Below are 24,040 nucleotides of genomic sequence, written 5' to 3'. Positions count from 1 at the left end.
ATTCAGGAGAAAAAGCATACGCCCTTTTTGGCCAAGCAAGCAAGCGGGCAATGCAAATCTGCTTTACAAAGAAGTATCACTTCCCACCGGTCAAAAGGGACATCCACAAAATGTGTAAAAACCAGAAAGGCAAGGCAGGCCCTGGAGAACAGGGAGCCTTGTTATGCTGATGGGCGGGATGTAAGTTGCCAACTGCCTCACTGGAGGAGTGCATTGTGTTCCCTAAAACAAGTAAACAACAGAGCTACAGAGCCAAGGGCACTTCCAGTCTAGGGAATATACCTTGGGAAAACTGAAAATCCATAAGACAGAGCCAGCCCCAAATTGAGGGCTGCACTGCTTACAGGAACCTCAACCTGGGTACACCTGAAATATCCCAGGAAATATAAAAATGGTTCCAAACATTGTGGAACTTACGTACGATGGAATATCCCTCAGCCATGAAATCAATGTCCTAAGACCAGTAGCAGCAAAATGAGTGGATTCAGGTACGATGATTCTAAGTGAAAGAAGTCACACAGGAAAAGAAACTTATCATAAGATATCACTTAGGAAGATCCTGTAAACATGGCTACACATGAACTGAGTTAGGCAAGAGAACAGAGTCTCACATTTAGAAAACACTCCTATGCCTGCTTAAGGGGGAAGGAGAGGGGGGGTGATGCATCAAACCAGAGTTTGATATAAGCACAGGTACCGTTCCAAAAACCAACTATGGAATAGACAAGACCTACACCTTCCTCAGTGAAAGGGACTCAAAACCCCATATTTCCCGCAGAGGAATAGATCTGACTAGTAAGAATCTTAAAACCTATGTATTGATATGTCTCCGTAAGGGAATCAAGTGTGTCTAGACTGGCATAAACATGGCAGCGAGAATCAGCTCAAACCCACTCTAAAAAGGAATTTCAAAAACAAAACAAAGAAACAGGGAAATTCTTTACAATTCCTTCAGGGTCTCTGATGCAACCTGGAATGACCCTATCTACAATGACAGCTGGATGTGGCATAAGGCTGGACACTTGGGACTGAGAGGATTGGTGAGATTGGGTGAGCAAATGCAGACCCTTTAAAGCAATAATGCATGGCACCCATTCCATGGGTCCCAGCTCTCCAGGTTGAAGGGAATATTACTACAGCTATAACATGTATGGGAAACCTAGAGAATGGACACACTGTGAATACGAAAGGTTTCTAAAACTCAACGAAGAGTCCCGCTCCTGGTGCTCCGGTTTGACTTTCCAACTGCTTTCCTATCAATCTCCCAACTTGGAGAGACAGCCCCTTTAAGCTCCTGGTTCGCAAAGGTTGCCAATTTGGCAGAGGATGAAAGGGAAGAGGGAGAACCAATGAGAGAGTAGCTGTTAGGCATTTGGATGGGCACATGTCACTCTAATTTCCCGGCAGGAAGAAGAATTAACCAAAGTCTCAGCCACCCACCGGGAACCAGTATAGGTCCTGAACCAAAAGTTTGGACTTGCGTTCAGCTCACAAAAAACGAGTTGAAAAATGGAGCTCAGGGGCACAGCAATTCACAAACTGGCAGAGTAATCAAGGCCAACTATCGTCCAAAAATCTGTTGAAGGAAGGCAACGAGGCGGACTTGAAAGCGAGGCAGAATAGCAGGAAACAGATTTCAAGAGGTACGTTGGAATCGCCTGTAAAGCACAGGAAGAGGGGCACAACTTCGACAATGATGCACTTGGCCAAAAAGGGCGTATGCGTTTTCTCCTGAATATATTCAGGAGAAAACGCATACGCCCTTTTTGGCCAAGCAAGCAAGCGGGCAATGCAAATCTGCACTACAAAGAAGTATCACTTCCCACCGGTCAAAAGGGACATCCACAAAATGTGTAAAAACCAGAAAGGCAAGGCAGGCCCTGGAGAACAGGGAGCCTTGTTATGCTGATGGGCGGGATGTAAGTTGCCAACTGCCTCACTGGAGGAGTGCATTGTGTTCCCTAAAACAAGTAAACAACAGAGCTACAGAGCCAAGGGCACTTCCAGTCTAGGGAATATACCTTGGGAAAACTGAAAATCCATAAGACAGAGCCAGCCCCAAATTGAGGGCTGCACTGCTTACAGGAACCTCAACCTGGGTACACCTGAAATATCCCAGGAAATATAAAAATGGCTCCAAACATTGTGGAACTTACGTACGATGGAATATCCCTCAGCCATGAAATCAATGTCCTAAGACCAGTAGCAGCAAAATGAGTGGATTCAGGTACGATGATTCTAAGTGAAAGAAGTCACACAGGAAAAGAAACTTATCATAAGATATCACTTAGGAAGATCCTGTAAACATGGCTACACATGAACTGAGTTAGGCAAGAGAACAGAGTCTCACATTTAGAAAACACTCCTATGCCTGCTTAAGGGGGAAGGAAAGGTGGGGTGATGCATCAAACCAGAGTTTGATATAAGCACAGGTACCGTTCCAAAAACCAACTATGGAATAGACAAGACCTACACCTTCCTCAGTGAAAGGGACTCAAAACCCCATATTTCCCGCAGAGGAATAGATCTGACTAGTAAGAATCTTAAAACCTATGTATTGATATGTCTCCGTAAGGGAATCAAGTGTGTCTAGACTGCCATAAACATGGCAGCGAGAATCAGCTCAAACCCACTCTAAAAAGGAATTTCAAAAACAAAACAAGAAACAGGGAAATTCTTTACAATTCCTTCAGGGTCTCTGATGCAACCTGGAATGACCCTATCTACAATGACAGCTGGATGTGGCATAAGGCTGGACACTTGGGACTGAGAGGATTGGTGAGATTGGGTGAGCAAATGCAGACCCTTTAAAGCAATAATGCATGGCACCCATTCCATGGGTCCCAGCTCTCCAGGTTGTAGGGAATATTACTACAGCTATAACATGTACGGGAAACCTAGAGAATGGACACACTGTGAATACGAAAGGTTTCTAAAACTCAACGAAGAGTCCCTCTCCTGGTGCTCCGGTTTGACTTTCCAACTGCTTTCCTATCAATCTCCCAACTTGGAGAGACAGCCCCTTTAAGCTCCTGGTTCGCACAGGTTGCCAATTTGGCAGAGGATGAAAGGGAAGAGGGAGAACCAATGAGAGAGTAGCTGTTAGGCATTTGGATGGGCACATGTCACTCTAATTTCCTGGCAGGAAGAAGAATTAACCAAAGTCTCAGCCACACACCGGGAACCAGTATAGGTTCTGAACCAAAAGTTTGGATTTGCGTTCAGCTCACAAAAAAACGAGTTGAAAAATGGAGCTCAGGGGCACAGCAATTCACAAACTGGCAGAGTAATCAAGGCCAACTATCGTCCAAAAATCTGTTGAGGGAAGGCAACGAGGCGGACTTGAAAGCGAGGCAGAATTGCAGGAAACAGATTTCAAGAGGTACGTTGGAATCGCCTGTAAAGCACAGGAAGAGGGGCACAACTTCGACAATGATGCACTTGGCCAATAAGGGCGTATGCGTTTTCTCCTGAATATATTCAGGAGAAAAAGCATACGCCCTTTTTGGCCAAGCAAGCAAGCGGGCAATGCAAATCTGCTTTACAAAGAAGTATCACTTCCCACCGGTCAAAAGGGACATCCACAAAATGTGTAAAAACCAGAAAGGCAAGGCAGGCCCTGGAGAACAGGGAGCCTTGTTATGCTGATGGGCGGGATGTAAGTTGCCAACTGCCTCACTGGAGGAGTGCATTGTGTTCCCTAAAACAAGTAAACAACAGAGCTACAGAGCCAAGGGCACTTCCAGTCTAGGGAATATACCTTGGGAAAACTGAAAATCCATAAGACAGAGCCAGCCCCAAATTGAGGGCTGCACTGCTTACAGGAACCTCAACCTGGGTACACCTGAAATATCCCAGGAAATATAAAAATGGTTCCAAACATTGTGGAACTTACGTACGATGGAATATCCCTCAGCCATGAAATCAATGTCCTAAGACCAGTAGCAGCAAAATGAGTGGATTCAGGTACGATGATTCTAAGTGAAAGAAGTCACACAGGAAAAGAAACTTATCATAAGATATCACTTAGGAAGATCCTGTAAACATGGCTACACATGAACTGAGTTAGGCAAGAGAACAGAGTCTCACATTTAGAAAACACTCCTATGCCTGCTTAAGGGGGAAGGAGAGGGGGGGTGATGCATCAAACCAGAGTTTGATATAAGCACAGGTACCGTTCCAAAAACCAACTATGGAATAGACAAGACCTACACCTTCCTCAGTGAAAGGGACTCAAAACCCCATATTTCCCGCAGAGGAATAGATCTGACTAGTAAGAATCTTAAAACCTATGTATTGATATGTCTCCGTAAGGGAATCAAGTGTGTCTAGACTGGCATAAACATGGCAGCGAGAATCAGCTCAAACCCACTCTAAAAAGGAATTTCAAAAACAAAACAAAGAAACAGGGAAATTCTTTACAATTCCTTCAGGGTCTCTGATGCAACCTGGAATGACCCTATCTACAATGACAGCTGGATGTGGCATAAGGCTGGACACTTGGGACTGAGAGGATTGGTGAGATTGGGTGAGCAAATGCAGACCCTTTAAAGCAATAATGCATGGCACCCATTCCATGGGTCCCAGCTCTCCAGGTTGAAGGGAATATTACTACAGCTATAACATGTACGGGAAACCTAGAGAATGGACACACTGTGAATACGAAAGGTTTCTAAAACTCAACGAAGAGTCCCTCTCCTGGTGCTCCGGTTTGACTTTCCAACTGCTTTCCTATCAATCTCCCAACTTGGAGAGACAGCCCCTTTAAGCTCCTGGTTCGCACAGGTTGCCAATTTGGCAGAGGATGAAAGGGAAGAGGGAGAACCAATGAGAGAGTAGCTGTTAGGCATTTGGATGGGCACATGTCACTCTAATTTCCTGGCAGGAAGAAGAATTAACCAAAGTCTCAGCCACACACCGGGAACCAGTATAGGTCCTGAACCAAAAGTTTGGATTTGCGTTCAGCTCACAAAAAACGAGTTGAAAAATGGAGCTCAGGGGCACAGCAATTCACAAAATGGCAGAGTAATCAAGGCCAACTATCGTCCAAAAATCTGTTGAGGGAAGGCAACGAGGCGGACTTGAAAGCGAGGCAGAATTGCAGGAAACAGATTTCAAGAGGTACGTTGGAATCGCCTGTAAAGCACAGGAAGAGGGGCACAACTTCGACAATGATGCACTTGGCCAAAAAGGGCGTATGCGTTTTCTCCTGAATATATTCAGGAGAAAACGCATACGCCCTTTTTGGCCAAGCAAGCAAGCGGGCAATGCAAATCTGCTTTACAAAGAAGTATCACTTCCCACCGGTCAAAAGGGACATCCACAAAATGTGTAAAAACCAGAAAGGCAAGGCAGGCCCTGGAGAACAGGGAGCCTTGTTATGCTGATGGGCGGGATGTAAGTTGCCAACTGCCTCACTGGAGGAGTGCATTGTGTTCCCTAAAACAAGTAAACAACAGAGCTACAGAGCCAAGGGCACTTCCAGTCTAGGGAATATACCTTGGGAAAACTGAAAATCCATAAGACAGAGCCAGCCCCAAATTGAGGGCTGCACTGCTTACAGGAACCTCAACCTGGGTACACCTGAAATATCCCAGGAAATATAAAAATGGTTCCAAACATTGTGGAACTTACGTACGATGGAATATCCCTCAGCCATGAAATCAATGTCCTAAGACCAGTAGCAGCAAAATGAGTGGATTCAGGTACGATGATTCTAAGTGAAAGAAGTCACACAGGAAAAGAAACTTATCATAAGATATCACTTAGGAAGATCCTGTAAACATGGCTACACATGAACTGAGTTAGGCAAGAGAACAGAGTCTCACATTTAGAAAACACTCCTATGCCTGCTTAAGGGGGAAGGAGAGGTGGGGTGATGCATCAAACCAGAGTTTGATATAAGCACAGGTACCGTTCCAAAAACCAACTATGGAATAGACAAGACCTACACCTTCCTCAGTGAAAGGGACTCAAAACCCCATATTTCCCACAGAGGAATAGATCTGACTAGTAAGAATCTTAAAACCTATGTATTGATATGTCTCCGTAAGGGAATCAAGTGTGTCTAGACTGGCATAAACATGGCAGCGAGAATCAGCTCAAACCCACTCTAAAAAGGAATTTCAAAAACAAAACAAAGAAACAGGGAAATTCTTTACAATTCCTTCAGGGTCTCTGATGCAACCTAGAATGACCCTATCTACAATGACAGCTGGATGTGGCATAAGGCTGGACACTTGGGACTGAGAGGATTGGAGAGATTGGGTGAGCAAATGCAGACCCTTTAAAGCAATAATGCATGGCACACATTCCATGGGTCCCAGCTCTCCAGGTTGAAGGGAATATTACTACAGCTATAACATGTACGGGAATCCTAGAGAATGGACACACTGTGAATACGAAAGGTTTCTAAAACTCAACGAAGAGTCCCTCTCCTGGTGCTCCGGTTTGACTTTCCAACTGCTTTCCTATCAATCTCCCAACTTGGAGAGACAGCCCCTTTAAGCTCCTGGTTCGCACAGGTTGCCAATTTGGCAGAGGATGAAAGCGAAGAGGGAGAACCAATGAGAGAGTAGCTGTTAGGCATTTGGTTGGGCACATGTCACTCTAATTTCCTGGCAGGAAGAAGAATTAACCAAAGTCTCAGCCACCCACCGGGAACCAGTATAGGTCCTGAACCAAAAGTTTGGACTTGCGTTCAGCTCACAAAAAACGAGTTGAAAAGTGGAGCTCAGGGGCACAGCAATTCACAAACTGGCAGAGTAATCAAGGCCAACTATCGTCCAAAAATCTGTTGAGCGAAGGCAACGAGGCGGACTTGAATGCGAGGCAGAATAGCAGGAAACAGATTTCAAGAGGTACGTTGGAATCGCCTGTAAAGCACAGGAAGAGGGGCACAACTTCGACAATGATGCACTTGGCCAAAAAGGGCGTATGCGTTTTCTCCTGAATATATTCAGGAGAAAACGCATACGCCCTTTTTGGCCAAGCAAGCAAGCGGGCAATGCAAATCTGCACTACAAAGAAGTATCACTTCCCACCGGTCAAAAGGGACATCCACAAAATGTGTAAAAACCAGCAAGGCAAGGCAGGCCCTGGAGAACAGGGAGCCTTGTTATGCTGATGGGCGGGATGTAAGTTGCCAACTGCCTCACTGGAGGAGTGCATTGTGTTCCCTAAAACAAGTAAACAACAGAGCTACAGAGCCAAGGGCACTTCCAGTCTAGGGAATATACCTTGGGAAAACTGAAAATCCATAAGACAGAGCCACCCCCAAATTGAGGGCTGCACTGCTTACAAGAACCTCAACCTGGGTACACCTGAAATATCCCAGGAAATATAAAAATGGTTCCAAACATTGTGGAACTTACGTATGATGGAATATCCCTCAGCCATGAAATCAATGTCCTAAGACCAGTAGCAGCAACATGAGTGGATTCAGGTACGATGATTCTAAGTGAAAGAAGTCACACAGGAAAAGAAACTTATCATAAGATATCACTTAGGAAGATCCTGTAAACATGGCTACACATGAACTGAGTTAGGAAAGAGAACAGAGTCTCACATTTAGAAAACACTCCTATGCCTGCTTAAGGGGGAAGGAGAGGGGGGGTGATGCATCAAACCAGAGTTTGATATAAGCACAGGTACCGTTCCAAAAACCAACTATGGAATAGACAAGACCTACAGCTTCCTCAGTGAAAGGGACTCAAAACCCCATATTTCCCGCAGAGGAATAGATCTGACTAGTAAGAATCTTAAAACCTATGTATTGATATGTCTCCGTAAGGGAATCAAGTGTGTCTAGACTGGCATAAACATGGCAGCGAGAATCAGCTCAAACCCACTCTAAAAAGGAATTTCAAAAACAAAACAAAGAAACAGGGAAATTCTTTACAATTCCTTCAGGGTCTCTGATGCAACCTGGAATGACCCTATCTACAATGACAGCTGGATGTGGCATAAGGCTGGACACTTGGGACTGAGAGGATTGGTGAGATTGGGTGAGCAAATGCAGACCCTTTAAAGCAATAATGCATGGCACCCATTCCATGGGTCCCAGCTCTCCAGGTTGAAGGGAATATTACTACAGCTATAACATGTACGGGAAACCTAGAGAATGGACACACAGTGAATACGAAAGGTTTCTAAAACTCAACGAAGAGTCCCTCTCCTGGTGCTCCGGTTTGACTTTCCAACTGCTTTCCTATCAATCTCCCAACTTGGAGAGACAGCCCCTTTAAGCTCCTGGTTCGCAAAGGTTGCCAATTTGGCAGAGGATGAAAGGGAAGAGGGAGAACCAATGAGAGAGTAGCTGTTAGGCATTTGGATGGGCACATGTCACTCTAATTTCCCGGCAGGAAGAAGAATTAACCAAAGTCTCAGCCACCCACCGGGAACCAGTATAGGTCCTGAACCAAAAGTTTGGACTTGCGTTCAGCTCACAAAAAACGAGTTGAAAAATGGAGCTCAGGGGCACAGCAATTCACAAACTGGCAGAGTAATCAAGGCCAACTATCGTCCAAAAATCTGTTGAGGGAAGGCAACGAGGCGGACTTGAAAGCGAGGCAGAATAGCAGGAAACAGATTTCAAGAGGTACGTTGGAATCGCCTGTAAAGCACAGGAAGAGGGGCACAACTTCCACAATGATGCACTTGGCCAAAAAGAGCGTATGCATTTTTTCCTGAATATATTCAGGAGAAAACGCATACGCTCATTTTGGCCAAGCAAGCAAGCGGGCAATGCAAATCTGCACTACAAAGAAGTATCACTTCCCACCGGTCAAAAGGGACATCCACAAAATGTGTAAAAACCAGAAAGGCAAGACAGGCCCTGGAGAACAGGGAGCCTTGTTATGCTGATGGGCGGGATGTAAGTTGCCAACTGCCTCACTGGAGGAGTGCATTGTGTTCCCTAAAACAAGTAAACAACAGAGCTACAGAGCCAAGGGCACTTCCAGTCTAGGGAATATACCTTGGGAAAACTGAAAATCCATAAGACAGAGCCAGCCCCAAATTGAGGGCTGCACTGCTTACAGGAACCTCAACCTGGGTACACCTGAAATATCCCAGGAAATATAAAAATGGCTCCAAACATTGTGGAACTTACGTACGATGGAATATCCCTCAGCCATGAAATCAATGTCCTAAGACCAGTAGCAGCAAAATGAGTGGATTCAGGTACGATGATTCTAAGTGAAAGAAGTCACACAGGAAAAGAAACTTATCATAAGATATCACTTAGGAAGATCCTGTAAACATGGCTACACATGAACTGAGTTAGGCAAGAGAACAGAGTCTCACATTTAGAAAACACTCCTATGCCTGCTTAAGGGGGAAGGAAAGGTGGGGTGATGCATCAAACCAGAGTTTGATATAAGCACAGGTACCGTTCCAAAAACCAACTATGGAATAGACAAGACCTACAGCTTCCTCAGTGAAAGGGACTCAAAACCCCATATTTCCCGCAGAGGAATAGATCTGACTAGTAAGAATCTTAAAACCTATGTATTGATATGTCTCCGTAAGGGAATCAAGTGTGTCTAGACTGGCATAAACATGGCAGCGAGAATCAGCTCAAACCCACTCTAAAAAGGAATTTCAAAAACAAAACAAAGAAACAGGGAAATTCTTTACAATTCCTTCAGGGTCTCTGATGCAACCTGGAATGACCCTATCTACAATGACAGCTGGATGTGGCATAAGGCTGGACACTTGGGACTGAGAGGATTAGTGAGATTGGGTGAGCAAATGCAGACCCTTTAAAGCAATAATGCATGGCACCCATTCCATGGGTCCCAGCTCTCCAGGTTGAAGGGAATATTACTACAGCTATAACATGTACGGGAAACCTAGAGAATGGACACACTGTGAATATGAAAGGTTTCTAAAACTCAACGAAGAGTCCCTCTCCTGGTGCTCCGGTTTGACTTTCCAACTGCTTTCCTATCAATCTCCCAACTTGGAGAGACAGCCCCTTTAAGCTCCTGGTTCGCAAAGGTTGCCAATTTGGCAGAGGATGAAAGGGAAGAGGGAGAACCAATGAGAGAGTAGCTGTTAGGCATTTGGATGGGCACATGTCACTCTAATTTCCCGGCAGGAAGAAGAATTAACCAAAGTCTCAGCCACCCACCGGGAACCAGTATAGGTCCTGAACCAAAAGTTTGGACTTGCGTTCAGCTCACAAAAAACGAGTTGAAAAATGGAGCTCAGGGGCACAGCAATTCACAAACTGGCAGAGTAATCAAGGCCAACTATCGTCCAAAAATCTGTTGAGGGAAGGCAACGAGGCGGACTTGAAAGCGAGGCAGAATAGCAGGAAACAGATTTCAAGAGGTACGTTGGAATCGCCTGTAAAGCACAGGAAGAGGGGCACAACTTCCACAATGATGCACTTGGCCAAAAAGAGCGTATGCGTTTTTTCCTGAATATATTCAGGAGAAAACGCATACGCTCTTTTTGGCCAAGCAAGCAAGCGGGCAATGCAAATCTGCACTACAAAGAAGTATCACTTCCCACCGGTCAAAAGGGACATCCACAAAATGTGTAAAAACCAGAAAGGCAAGACAGGCCCTGGAGAACAGGGAGCCTTGTTATGCTGATGGGCGGGATGTAAGTTGCCAACTGCCTCACTGGAGGAGTGCATTGTGTTCCCTAAAACAAGTAAACAACAGAGCTACAGAGCCAAGGGCACTTCCAGTCTAGGGAATATACCTTGGGAAAACTGAAAATCCATAAGACAGAGCCACCCCCAAATTGAGGGCTGCACTGCTTACAGGAACCTCAACCTGGGTACACCTGAAATATCCCAGGAAATATAAAAATGGTTCCAAACATTGTGGAACTTACGTACGATGGAATATCCCTCAGCCATGAAATCAATGTCCTAAGACCAGTAGCAGCAAAATGAGTGGATTCAGGTACGATGATTCTAAGTGAAAGAAGTCACACAGGAAAAGAAACTTATCATAAGATATCACTTAGGAATATCCTGTAAACATGGCTACACATGAACTGAGTTAGGAAAGAGAACAGAGTCTCACATTTAGAAAACACTCCTATGCCTGCTTAAAGGGGAAGGAGAGGTGGGGTGATGCATCAAACCAGAGTTTGATATAAGCACAGGTACCGTTCCAAAAACCAACTATGGAATAGACAAGACCTACACCTTCCTCAGTGAAAGGGACTCAAAACCCCATATTTCCCGCAGAGGAATAGATCTGACTAGTAAGAATCTTAAAACCTATGTATTGATATGTCTCCGTAAGGGAATCAAGTGTGTCTAGACTGGCATAAACATGGCAGCGAGAATCAGCTCAAACCCACTCTAAAAAGGAATTTCAAAAACAAAACAAAGAAACAGGGAAATTCTTTACAATTCCTTCAGGGTCTCTGATGCAACCTGGAATGACCCTATCTACAATGACAGCTGGATGTGGCATAAGGCTGGACACTTGGGACTGAGAGGATTGGTGAGATTGGGTGAGCAAATGCAGACCCTTTAAAGCAATAATGCATGGCACCCATTCCATGGGTCCCAGCTCTCCAGGTTGAAGGGAATATTACTACAGCTATAACATGTACGGGAAACCTAGAGAATGGACACACTGTGAATACGAAAGGTTTCTAAAACTCAACGAAGAGTCCCTCTCCTGGTGCTCCGGTTTGACTTTCCAACTGCTTTCCTATCAATCTCCCAACTTGGAGAGACAGCCCCTTTAAGCTCCTGGTTCGCACAGGTTGCCAATTTGGCAGAGGATGAAAGGGAAGAGGGAGAACCAATGAGAGAGTAGCTGTTAGGCATTTGGTTGGGCACATGTCACTCTAATTTCCTGGCAGGAAGAAGAATTAACCAAAGTCTCAGCCACCCACCGGGAACCAGTATAGGTCCTGAACCAAAAGTTTGGACTTGCGTTCAGCTCACAAAAAACGAGTTGAAAAATGGAGCTCAGGGGCACAGCAATTCACAAACTGGCAGAGTAATCAAGGCCAACTATCGTCCAAAAATCTGTTGAGGGAAGGCAACGAGGCGGACTTGAAAGCGAGGCAGAATAGCAGGAAACAGATTTCAAGAGGTACGTTGGAATCGCCTGTAAAGCACAGGAAGAGGGGCACAACTTCGACAATGATGCACATGGCCAAAAAGGGCGTATGCGTTTTCTCCTGAATATATTCAGGAGAAAACGCATACGCTCTTTTTGGCCAAGCAAGCAAGCGGGCAATGCAAATCTGCACTACAACGAAGTATCACTTCCCACCGGTCAAAAGGGACATCCACAAAATGCGTAAAAACCAGAAAGGCAAGGCAGGCCCTGGAGAACAGGGAGCCTTGTTATGCTGATGGGCGGGATGTAAGTTGCCAACTGCCTCACTGGAGGAGTGCATTGTGTTCCCTAAAACAAGTAAACAACAGAGCTACAGAGCCAAGGGCACTTCCAGTCTAGGGAATATACCTTGGGAAAACTGAAAATCCATAAGACAGAGCCACCCCCAAATTGAGGGCTGCACTGCTTACAAGAACCTCAACCTGGGTACACCTGAAATATCCCAGGAAATATAAAAATGGTTCCAAACATTGTGGAAATTACGTACGATGGAATATCCCTCAGCCATGAAATCAATGTCCTAAGACCAGTAGCAGCAAAATGAGTGGATTCAGGTACGATGATTCTAAGTGAACGAAGTCACACAGGAAAAGAAACTTATCATAAGATATCACTTAGGAAGATCCTGTAAACATGGCTACACACGAACTGAGTTAGGCAAGAGAACAGAGTCTCACATTTAGAAAACACTCCTATGCCTGCTTAAGGGGGAAGGAGAGGGGGGGTGATGCATCAAACCAGAGTTTGATATAAGCACAGGTACCGTTCCAAAAACCAACTATGGAATAGACAAGACCTACACCTTCCTCAGTGAAAGGGACTCAAAACCCCATATTTCCCGCAGAGGAATAGATCGGACTAGTAAGAATCTTAAAACCTATGTATTGATATGTCTCCGTAAGGGAATCAAGTGTGTCTAGACTGCCATAAACATGGCAGCGAGAATCAGCTCAAACCCACTCTAAAAAGGAATTTCAAAAACAGAACAAAGAAACAGGGAAATTCTTTACAATTCCTTCAGGGTCTCTGATGCAACCTGGAATGACCCTATCTACAATGACAGCTGGATGTGGCATAAGGCTGGACACTTGCGACTGAGAGGATTGGTGAGATTGGGTGAGCAAATGCAGACCCTTTAAAGCAATAATGCATGGCACCCATTCCATGGGTCCCAGCTCTCCATGTTGAAGGGAATATTACTACAACTATCACGTGTACGGGAAACCTAGAGAATGGACACACTGTGAATACGAAAGGTTTCTAAAACTCAACGAAGAGTCCCTCTCCTGGTGCTCCGGTTTGACTTTCCAACTGCTTTCCTATCAATCTCCCAACTTGGAGAGACAGCCCCTTTAAGCTCCTGGTTCGCAAAGGTTGCCAATTTGGCAGAGGATGAAAGGGAAGAGGGAGAACCAATGAGAGAGTAGCTGTTAGGCATTTGGATGGGCACATGTCACTCTAATTTCCCGGCAGGAAGAAGAATTAACCAAAGTCTCAGCCACCCACCGGGAACCAGTATAGGTCCTGAACCAAAAGTTTGGACTTGCGTTCAGCTCACAAAAAACGAGTTGAAAAATGGAGCTCAGGGGCACAGCAATTCACAAACTGGCAGAGTAATCAAGGCCAACTATCGTCCAAAAATCTGTTGAGGGAAGGCAACGAGGCGGACTTGAAAGCGAGGCAGAATAGCAGGAAACAGATTTCAAGAGGTACGTTGGAATCGCCTGTAAAGCACAGGAAGAGGGGCACAACTTCGACAATGATGCACTTGGCCAAAAAGAGCGTATGCGTTTTTTCCTGAATATATTCAGGAGAAAACGCATACGCTCTTTTTGGCCAAGCAAGCAAGCGGGCAATGCAAATCTGCACTACAAAGAAGTATCACTTCCCACCGGTCAAAAGGGACATCCACAAAATATGTAAAAACCAGAAAGGCAAGACAGGCCCTGGAGAACAGGGAGCCTTGTTATGCTGATGGGCGGGATGTAAGTTGCCAACTGCCTCACTGGAGGAGTGCATTGTGTTCCCTAAAACAAGTAAACAACAGAGCTACAGAGCCAAGGGCACTTCCAGTCTAGGGAATATACCTTGGGAAAATTGAAAATCCATAAGACAGAGCCAGCCCCAAATTGAGGGCTGCACTGCTTACAGGAACCTCAACCTGGGTACACCTGAAATATCCCAGGAAATATAAAAATGGTTCCAAACAATGTGGAACTTACGTACGATGGAATATCCCTCAGCCATGAAATCAATGTCCTAAGACCAGTAGCCGCAAAATGAGTGGATTCAGGTACGATGATTCTAAGTGAAAGAAGTCACACAGGAAAAGAAACTTATCATAAGATATCACTTAGGAAGATCCTGTAAACATGGCTACACATGAACTGAGTTAGGCAAGAGAACAGAGTCTCACATTTAGAAAACACTCCTATGCCTGCTTAAGGGGGAAGGAGAGGTGGGGTGATTCATCAAACCAGAGTTTGATATAAGCACAGGTACCGTTCCAAAAACCAACTATGGAATAGACAAGACCTACACCTTCCTCAGTGAAAGGGACTCAAAACCCCATATTTCCTGCAGAGGAATAGATCTGACTAGTAAGAATCTTAAAACCTATGTATTGATATGTCTCCGTAAGGGAATCAAGTGTGTCTAGACTGGCATAAACATGGCAGCGAGAATCAGCTCAAACCCACTCTAAAAAGGAATTTCAAAAACAAAACAAAGAAACAGGGAATTTCTTTACAATTCCTTCAGGGTCTCTGATGCAACCTGGAATGACCCTATCTACAATGACAGCTGGATGTGGCATAAGGCTGGACACTTGGGACTGAGAGGATTGGTGAGATTGGGTGAGCAAATGCAGACCCTTTAAAGCAATAATGCATGGCACCCATTCCATGGGTCCCAGCTCTCCAGGTTGAAGGGAATATTACTACAGCTATAACATGTACGGGAAACCTAGAGAATGGACACACTGTGAATACGAAAGGTTTCTAAAACTCAACGAAGAGTCCCTCTCCTGGTGCTCCGGTTTGACTTTCCAACTGCTTTCCTATCAATCTCCCAACTTGGAGAGACAGCCCCTTTAAGCTCCTGGATCGCACAGGTTGCCAATTTGGCAGAGGATGAAAGGGAAGAGGGAGAACCAATGAGAGAGTAGCTGTTAGGCATTTGGTTGGGCACATGCCACTCTAATTTCCTGGCAGGAAGAAGAATTAACCAAAGTCTCAGCCACCCACCGGGAACCAGTATAGGTCCTGAACCAAAAGTTTGGACTTGCGTTCAGCTCACAAAAAACGAGTTGAAAAATGGAGCTCAGGGGCACAGCAATTCACAAACTGGCAGAGTAATCAAGGCCAACTATCGTCCAAAAATCTGTTGAGGGAAGGCAACGAGGCGGACTTGAAAGTGAGGCAGAATAGCAGGAAACAGATTTCAAGAGGTACGTTGGAATCGCCTGTAAAGCACAGGAAGAGGGGCACAACTTCGACAATGATGCACTTGGCCAAAAAGGGCGTATGCGTTTTCTCCTGAATATATTCAGGAGAAAACGCATACGCCCTTTTTGGCCAAGCAAGCAAGCGGGCAATGCAAATCTGCACTACAAAGAAGTATCACTTCCCACCGGTCAAAAGGGACATCCACAAAATGCGTAAAAACCAGAAAGGCAAGGCAGGCCCTGGAGAACAGGGAGCCTTGTTATGCTGATGGGCGGGATGTAAGTTGCCAACTGCCTCACTGGAGGAGTGCATTGTGTTCCCTAAAACAAGTAAACAACAGAGCTACAGAGCCAAGGGCACTTCCAGTCTAGGGAATATACCTTGGGAAAACTGAAAATCCATAAGACAGAGCCAGCCCCAAATTGAGGGCTGCACTGCTTACAGGAACCTCAACCTGGGTACACCTGAAATATCCCAGGAAATATAAAAATGGTTCCAAACATTGTGGAACTTATGTACGATGGAATATCCCTCAGCCATGAAATCAATGTCCTAAGACCAGTAGCAGCAAAATGAGTGGATTCAGGTACGATGATTCTAAGTGAAAGAAGTCACACAGGAAAAGAAACTTATCATAAGATATCACTTAGGAAGATCCTGTAAACATGGCTACACATGAACTGAGTTAGGCAAGAGAACAGAGTCTCACATTTAGAAAACACTCCTATGCCTGCTTAAGGGGGAAGGAGAGGGTGGGTGATGCATCAAACCAGAGTTTGATATAAGCACAGGTACCGTTCCAAAAACCAACTATGGAATAGACAAGACCTACACCTTCCTCAGTGAAAGGGACTCAAAACCCCATATTTCCCGCAGAGGAATAGATCTGACTAGTAAGAATCTTAAAACCTATGTATTGATATGTCTCCGTAAGGGAATCAAGTGTGTCTAGACTGGCATAAACATGGCAGCGAGAATCAGCTCAAACCCACTCTAAAAAGGAATTTCAAAAACAAAACAAAGAAACAGGGAAATTCTTTACAATTCCTTCAGGGTCTCTGATGCAACCTGGAATGACCCTATCTACAATGACAGCTGGATGTGGCATAAGGCTGGACACTTGGGACTGAGAGGATTGGTGAGATTGGGTGAGCAAATGCAGACCCTTTAAAGCAATAATGCATGGCACCCATTCCATGGGTCCCAGCTCTCCAGGTTGAAGGGAATATTACTACAGCTATAACATGTACGGGAAACCTAGAGAATGGACACACTGTGAATACGAAAGGTTTCTAAAACTCAACGAAGAGTCCCTCTCCTGGTGCTCCGGTTTGACTTTCCAACTGCTTTCCTATCAATCTCCCAACTTGGAGAGACAGCCCCTTTAAGCTCCTGGTTCGCACAGGTTGCCAATTTGGCAGAGGATGAAAGGGAAGAGGGAGAACCAATGAGAGAGTAGCTGTTAGGCATTTGGTTGGGCACATGTCACTCTAATTTCCTGGCAGGAAGAAGAATTAACCAAAGTCTCAGCCACCCACCGGGAACCAGTATAGGTCCTGAACCAAAAGTTTGGACTTGCGTTCAGCTCACAAAAAACGAGTTGAAAAATGGAGCTCAGGGGCACAGCAATTCACAAACTGGCAGAGTAATCAAGGCCAACTATCGTCCAAAAATCTGTTGAAGGAAGGCAACGAGGCGGACTTGAAAGCGAGGCAGAATAGCAGGAAACAGATTTCAAGAGGTACGTTGGAATCGCCTGTAAAGCACAGGAAGAGGGGCACAACTTCGACAATGATGCACTTGGCCAAAAAGGGCGTATGCGTTTTCTCCTGAATATATTCAGGAGAAAACGCATACGCCCTTTTTGGCCAAGCAAGCAAGCGGGCAATGCAAATCTGCACTACAAAGAAGTATCACTTCCCACCGGTCAAAAGGGACATCCACAAAATGTGTAAAAACCAGAAAGGCAAGGCAGGTCCTGGAGAAGAGGCAGCCTTGTTATGCTGATGGGCGGGATGTAAGTTGCCAACTGCCTCACTGGAGGAGTGCATTGTGTTCCCTAAAACAAGTAAACAACAGAGCTACAGAGCCAAGGGCACTTCCAGTCTAGGGAATATACCTTGGGAAAACTGAAAATCCATAAGACAGAGCCAGCCCCAAATTGAGGGCTGCACTGCTTACAGGAACCTCAACCTGGGTACACCTGAAATATCCCAGGAAATATAAAAATGGCTCCAAACATTGTGGAACTTACGTACGATGGAATATCCCTCAGCCATGAAATCAATGTCCTAAGACCAGTAGCAGCAAAATGAGTGGATTCAGGTACGATGATTCTAAGTGAAAGAAGTCACACAGGAAAAGAAACTTATCATAATATATCACTTAGGAAGATCCTGTAAACATGGCTACACATGAACTGAGTTAGGCAAGAGAACAGAGTCTCACATTTAGAAAACACTCCTATGCCTGCTTAAGGGGGAAGGAAAGGTGGGGTGATGCATCAAACCAGAGTTTGATATAAGCACAGGTACCGTTCCAAAAACCAACTATGGAATAGACAAGACCTACACCTTCCTCAGTGAAAGGGACTCAAAACCCCATATTTCCCGCAGAGGAATAGATCTGACTAGTAAGAATCTTAAAACCTATGTATTGATATGTCTCCGTAAGGGAATCAAGTGTGTCTAGACTGGCATAAACATGGCAGCGAGAATCAGCTCAAACCCACTCTAAAAAGGAATTTCAAAAACAAAACAAGAAACAGGGAAATTCTTTACAATTCCTTCAGGGTCTCTGATGCAACCTGGAATGACCCTATCTACAATGACAGCTGGATGTGGCATAAGGCTGGACACTTGGGACTGAGAGGATTGGTGAGATTGGGTGAGCAAATGCAGACCCTTTAAAGCAATAATGCATGGCACCCATTCCATGGGTCCCAGCTCTCCAGGTTGAAGGGAATATTACTACAGCTATAACATGTACGGGAAACCTAGAGAATGGACACACTGTGAATACGAAAGGTTTCTAAAACTCAACGAAGAGTCCCTCTCCTGGTGCTCCGGTTTCACTTTCCAACTGCTTTCCTATCAATCTCCCAACTTGGAGAGACAGCCCCTTTAAGCTCCTGGTTCGCACAGGTTGCCAATTTGGCAGAGGATGAAAGGGAAGAGGGAGATCCAATGAGAGAGTAGCTGTTAGGCATTTGGATGGGCACATGTCACTCTAATTTCCTGGCAGGAAGAAGAATTAACCAAAGTCTCAGCCACACACCGGGAACCAGTATAGGTCCTGAACCAAAAGTTTGGATTTGCGTTCAGCTCACAAAAAAACGAGTTGAAAAATGGAGCTCAGGGGCACAGCAATTCACAAAATGGCAGAGTAATCAAGGCCAACTATCGTCCAAAAATCTGTTGAGGGAAGGCAACGAGGCGGACTTGAAAGCGAGGCAGAATTGCAGGAAACAGATTTCAAGAGGTACGTTGGAATCGCCTGTAAAGCACAGGAAGAGGGGCACAACTTCGACAATGATGCACTTGGCCAATAAGGGCGTATGCGTTTTCTCCTGAATATATTCAGGAGAAAAAGCATACGCCCTTTTTGGCCAAGCAAGCAAGCGGGCAATGCAAATCTGCTTTACAAAGAAGTATCACTTCCCACCGGTCAAAAGGGACATCCACAAAATGTGTAAAAACCAGAAAGGCAAGGCAGGCCCTGGAGAACAGGGAGCCTTGTTATGCTGATGGGCGGGATGTAAGTTGCCAACTGCCTCACTGGAGGAGTGCATTGTGTTCCCTAAAACAAGTAAACAACAGAGCTACAGAGCCAAGGGCACTTCCAGTCTAGGGAATATACCTTGGGAAAACTGAAAATCCATAAGACAGAGCCAGCCCCAAATTGAGGGCTGCACTGCTTACAGGAACCTCAACCTGGGTACACCTGAAATATCCCAGGAAATATAAAAATGGTTCCAAACATTGTGGAACTTACGTACGATGGAATATCCCTCAGCCATGAAATCAATGTCCTAAGACCAGTAGCAGCAAAATGAGTGGATTCAGGTACGATGATTCTAAGTGAAAGAAGTCACACAGGAAAAGAAACTTATCATAAGATATCACTTAGGAAGATCCTGTAAACATGGCTACACATGAACTGAGTTAGGCAAGAGAACAGAGTCTCACATTTAGAAAACACTCCTATGCCTGCTTAAGGGGGAAGGAGAGGGGGGGTGATGCATCAAACCAGAGTTTGATATAAGCACAGGTACCGTTCCAAAAACCAACTATGGAATAGACAAGACCTACACCTTCCTCAGTGAAAGGGACTCAAAACCCCATATTTCCCGCAGATGAATAGATCTGACTAGTAAGAATCATAAAACCTATGTATTGATATGTCTCCGTAAGGGAATCAAGTGTGTCTAGACTGGCATAAACATGGCAGCGAGAATCAGCTCAAACCCACTCTAAAAAGGAATTTCAAAAACAAAACAAAGAAACAGGGAAATTCTTTACAATTCCTTCAGGGTCTCTGATGCAACCTGGAATGACCCTATCTACAATGACAGCTGGATGTGGCATAAGGCTGGACACTTGGGACTGAGAGGATTGGTGAGATTGGGTGAGCAAATGCAGACCCTTTAAAGCAATAATGCATGGCACCCATTCCATGGGTCCCAGCTCTCCAGGTTGAAGGGAATATTACTACAGCTATAACATGTACGGGAAACCTAGAGAATGGACACACTGTGAATACGAAAGGTTTCTAAAACTCAACGAAGAGTCCCTCTCCTGGTGCTCCGGTTTGACTTTCCAACTGCTTTCCTATCAATCTCCCAACTTGGAGAGACAGCCCCTTTAAGCTCCTGGTTCGCACAGGTTGCCAATTTGGCAGAGGATGAAAGGGAAGAGGGAGAACCAATGAGAGAGTAGCTGTTAGGCATTTGGATGGGCACATGTCACTCTAATTTCCTGGCAGGAAGAAGAATTAACCAAAGTCTCAGCCACACACCGGGAACCAGTATAGGTCCTGAACCAAAAGTTTGGATTTGCGTTCAGCTCACAAAAAACGAGTTGAAAAATGGAGCTCAGGGGCACAGCAATTCACAAAATGGCAGAGTAATCAAGGCCAACTATCGTCCAAAAATCTGTTGAGGGAAGGCAATGAGGCGGACTTGAAAGCGAGGCAGAATTGCAGGAAACAGATTTCAAGAGGTACGTTGGAATCGCCTGTAAAGCACAGGAAGAGGGGCACAACTTCGACAATGATGCACTTGGCCAAAAAGGGCGTATGCGTTTTCTCCTGAATATATTCAGGAGAAAACGCATACGCCCTTTTTGGCCAAGCAAGCAAGCGGGCAATGCAAATCTGCTTTACAAAGAAGTATCACTTCCCACCGGTCAAAAGGGACATCCACAAAATGTGTAAAAACCAGAAAGGCAAGGCAGGCCCTGGAGAACAGGGAGCCTTGTTATGCTGATGGGCGGGATGTAAGTTGCCAACTGCCTCACTGGAGGAGTGCATTGTGTTCCCTAAAACAAGTAAACAACAGAGCTACAGAGCCAAGGGCACTTCCAGTCTAGGGAATATACCTTGGGAAAACTGAAAATCCATAAGACAGAGCCAGCCCCAAATTGAGGGCTGCACTGCTTACAGGAACCTCAACCTGGGTACACCTGAAATATCCCAGGAAATATAAAAATGGTTCCAAACATTGTGGAACTTACGTACGATGGAATATCCCTCAGCCATGAAATCAATGTCCTAAGACCAGTAGCAGCAAAATGAGTGGATTCAGGTACGATGATTCTAAGTGAAAGAAGTCACACAGGAAAAGAAACTTATCATAAGATATCACTTAGGAAGATCCTGTAAACATGGCTACACATGAACTGAGTTAGGCAAGAGAACAGAGTCTCACATTTAGAAAACACTCTTATGCCTGCTTAAGGGGGAAGGAGAGGTGGGGTGATGCATCAAACCAGAGTTTGATATAAGCACAGGTACCGTTCCAAAAACCAACTATGGAATAGACAAGACCTACACCTTCCTCAGTGAAAGGGACTCAAAACCCCATATTTCCCGCAGAGGAATAGATCTGACTAGTAAGAATCTTAAAACCTATGTATTGATATGTCTCCGTAAGGGAATCAAGTGTGTCTAGACTGGCATAAACATGGCAGCGAGAATCAGCTCAAACCCACTCTAAAAAGGAATTTCAAAAACAAAACAAAGAAACAGGGAAATTCTTTACAATTCCTTCAGGGTCTCTGATGCAACCTGGAATGACCCTATCTACAATGACAGCTGGATGTGGCATAAGGCTGGACACTTGGGACTGAGAGGATTGGAGAGATTGGGTGAGCAAATGCAGACCCTTTAAAGCAATAATGCATGGCACACATTCCATGGGTCCCAGCTCTCCAGGTTGAAGGGAATATTACTACAGCTATAACATGTACGGGAAACCTAGAGAATGGACACACTGTGAATACGAAAGGTTTCTAAAACTCAACGAAGAGTCCCTCTCCTGGTGCTCCGGTTTGACTTTCCAACTGCTTTCCTATCAATCTCCCAACTTGGAGAGACAGCCCCTTTAAGCTCCTGGTTCGCACAGGTTGCCAATTTGGCAGAGGATGAAAGGGAAGAGGGAGAACCAATGAGAGAGTCGCTGTTAGGCATTTGGTTGGGCACATGTCACTCTAATTTCCTGGCAGGAAGAAGAATTAACCAAAGTCTCAGCCACCCACCGGGAACCAGTATAGGTCCTGAACCAAAAGTTTGGACTTGCGTTCAGCTCACAAAAAAACGAGTTGAAAAATGGAGCTCAGGGGCACAGCAATTCACAAACTGGCAGAGTAATCAAGGCCAACTATCGTCCAAAAATCGGTTGAGCGAAGGCAACGAGGCGGACTTGAATGCGAGGCAGAATAGCAGGAAACAGATTTCAAGAGGTACGTTGGAATCGCCTGTAAAGCACAGGAAGAGGGGCACAACTTCGACAATGATACACTTGGCCAAAAAGGGCGTATGCGTTTTCGCCTGAATATATTCAGGAGAAAACGCATACGCTCTTTTTGGCCAAGCAAGCAAGCGGGCAATTCAAATCTGCACTACAAAGAAGTATCACTTCCCACCGGTCAAAAGGGACATCCACAAAATGTGTAAAAACCAGCAAGGCAAGGCAGGCCCTGGAGAACAGGGAGCCTTGTTATGCTGATGGGCGGGATGTAAGTTGCCAACTGCCTCACTGGAGGAGTGCATTGTGTTCCCTAAAACAAGTAAACAACAGAGCTACAGAGCCAAGGGCACTTCCAGTCTAGGGAATATACCTTGGGAAAACTGAAAATCCATAAGACAGAGCCACCCCCAAATTGAGGGCTGCACTGCTTACAAGAACCTCAACCTGGGTACACCTGAAATATCCCAGGAAATATAAAAATGGTTCCAATCATTGTGGAAATTACGTACGATGGAATATCCCTCAGCCATGAAATCAATGTCCTAAGACCAGTAGCAGCAAAATGAGTGGATTCAGGTACGATGATTCTAAGTGAAAGAAGTCACACAGGAAAAGAAACTTATCATAAGATATCACTTAGGAAGATCCTGTAAACATGGCTACACATGAACTGAGTTAGGAAAGAGAACAGAGTCTCACATTTAGAAAACACTCCTATGCCTGCTTAAGGGGGAAGGAGAGGGGGGGTGATGCATCAAACCAGAGTTTGATATAAGCACAGGTACCGTTCCAAAAACCAACTATGGAATAGACAAGACCTACAGCTTCCTCAGTGAAAGGGACTCAAAACCCCATATTTCCCGCAGAGGAATAGATCTGACTAGTAAGAATCTTAAAACCTATGTATTGATATGTCTCCGTAAGGGAATCAAGTGTGTCTAGACTGGCATAAACATGGCAGCGAGAATCAGCTCAAACCCACTCTAAAAAGGAATTTCAAAAACAGAACAAAGAAACAGGGAAATTCTTTACAATTCCTTCAGGGTCTCTGATGCAACCTGGAATGACCCTATCTACAATGACAGCTGGATGTGGCATAAGGCTGGACACTTGGGACTGAGAATTGGTGAGATTGGGTGAGCAAATGCAGACCCTTTAAAGCAATAATGCATGGCACCCATTCCATGGGTCCCAGCTCTCCAGGTTGAAGTGAATATTACTACAACTATAACGTGTACGGGAAACCTAGAGAATGGACACACTGTGAATACGAAAGGTTTCTAAAACTCAACGAAGAGTCCCTCTCCTGGTGCTCCGGTTTGACTTTCCAACTGCTTTCCTATCAATCTGCCAACTTGGAGAGACAGCCCCTTTAAGCTCCTGGTTCGCAAAGGTTGCCAATTTGGCAGAGGATGAAAGGGAAGAGGGAGAACCAATGAGAGAGTAGCTGTTAGGCATTTGGATGGGCACATGTCACTCTAATTTCCCGGCAGGAAGAAGAATTAACCAAAGTCTCAGCC

This window comes from Mesoplodon mirus, assembly GCF_964341445.2.
Source record: "Mesoplodon mirus genome assembly, chromosome: 10".
Taxonomy (NCBI): Eukaryota; Metazoa; Chordata; class Mammalia; order Artiodactyla; family Ziphiidae; genus Mesoplodon; species Mesoplodon mirus.
This window is presented reverse-complemented; position numbering follows the sequence as displayed.